The sequence below is a fragment of the Capricornis sumatraensis genome, chromosome 12, assembly GCF_032405125.1.
Source record: "Capricornis sumatraensis isolate serow.1 chromosome 12, serow.2, whole genome shotgun sequence".
In the NCBI taxonomy this organism is placed as follows: domain Eukaryota; kingdom Metazoa; phylum Chordata; class Mammalia; order Artiodactyla; family Bovidae; genus Capricornis; species Capricornis sumatraensis.
In genome coordinates, this window is record NC_091080.1 from 35,542,346 (window position 1) to 35,544,508 (window position 2,163).

Here is a 2,163-nt window from a genome sequence, read left to right on the forward strand (position 1 = left end):
CCCACTTAGGGATCAAACCTGTGTTTCCTGCATCTCCTGCAATGCAGGCACATTCCTTCACCACTGGGCCACTGGGGAAGTCCATTTTAATTGGCTTATTTATCTTTCTATGTTCGAGTTGTAACAGTTATCTTTATATTCTGAATACAAGTTCCTTGTCAGATATATGGTTTACAAATACTGTCTCCCATTCTGTGGGCTGTCTTTTTACTCTCTTCATTTTATCATTTCCAGCACGAAAGTTTTGAGTATTGACACAGTCCAAGTTATTCACTTACTATTGTCACATGTGCTTTTGATGTCATATCTCAGAAATCACTGCCTAATTCAAGGCCATGAACCTTTACTTCATTCATTGCTTTAAGTGTTTTAGTTGCCTTTAAAGTCTGTGATTTTCATATATATATATATATATATATATTTTTTTTTTTGGCTGTGTTGGGTCTGAGTTGCAATACTTGGAATCTATGTGGTAGCCCTCAGGCTCCAGAGTGTGTGGGCTTTGTAGCTGTGTGCACAAGGTCAACCTCCCCACAGCATGTGGGATCTTGGTTCCCCAACCAGGGACTGAACCCATGTCCCCTAAATCGGAAGGTGAATTCTTAACTACTGTATCACCAAGAAGCACACGTCATTTTCTTTATTGTACAGGGTAAGGGGGGTCCCACTTCACCCTTTCCCCCACTTGAACTGCCTCAGCGCCTTCGGTGAAAGTTAGTAGACTATATGTCTGTGTGTGGATCTATGATTGGACTAACAATTATATTCCGTTGATCTTGATTACTCAGCCTTGATTACTTTATCTCTGTATTCAATTTTAAAGTTGGGAAGCATGAGTCCTACAAGGTTTTCGTTATTTTTCATGGTTGTTTTCCCTGTTCTGGATGGCTTGAATTGTCGTATGAATTTTAGGATCAGCTTGTCACTTTCAGCAAAGTGGCTAGCAGGGCCTAGAAGATGATATACGAGGAACCTACCTGCCCTTGAATATTTTAATGGCTTCCTAGGTCAACACCAAAGGCATGATCCATGAAATAAATAACTGATTAGCTTAGACTTCATTAAAATTAAACAATTCTGCTTTGCTAAAAACGAATGTCAAGACAATGGGAAGACAAGCACAGACTGGGGGAAAATATTTGCAAAAGACATCTGACAAAGGACTTTTATCCAAAACATCCAAAGAACTATCAAAACTCAACAACAGAACAAATAACCTGATTGAAAAATGAGCCAAAGACATTAACGGACCCCTCACCAATGATGTACAGATGGCAAAAAAGCACAGGAAAAGATGCTTCACTTTCTACGTCAACAGGAAAATGCAAGTTAAAACAACAACGAGATACTACTACACAGCTGTAAGAATGACCATGAACCAGAACACTGACAACACCAAATGCTGGCAAGAATGTGGAGCAACAGGAACTCTCATTCATTGCTAGTGTGAACAAAAAAGGGTGCAACCACTTTGGAAGACAGTTTGGCAGTTTCTTACGAAACTATACATATTCTTACCATATGATCCAGCAAATGTACTCCTTGAAATGCACCCAAAGGAGTAAAAACCTGTATCTACACAAAAACCTTCATGAGGATATTTACGGCAGCTTTATTACAAAGGCTAAACCCTAGGAGCAAACAAAGTGTCCTTTCAGCAGGTGAACCAACAGATAAGTTGTCAAACATTCAGACAATACAATGTTATCTGGTGCTAAAAAGAAATGAGCTGTCAAGCATAAAAAGATTCAGAGGAACCTTAAATGCATATTACTAAGTGAAAGAAACAATGTGAAAAGTCTTCATACTACACAACTTTATGGAAAAGGCAAAACTCTGCAGACAAGATCAGTGATTGCCAGGGGTTGGAGGAATGAGGCTGTGAAGGCATGAATAAGGTGGAGCACAGAGGATTTTTAGGGCTGTGGAAATACTCTGTACAATATCATAATGGTGGATATATGACATTATACATTTGTACAAATCCACAGAATGTATAATACCAAGACTACACTATAATATAAACTGTAGTCTGAGGATTACGATGTGTCAATGTAGGGGCATCAGTTATAACAAAGGCACTGCTCTGGGGAGGAATGTTGGCAATGTAGGAGGCTATGTATGGGGGCAGGGCAGAGAGTATGCAGAAATTTTCTGTACCTT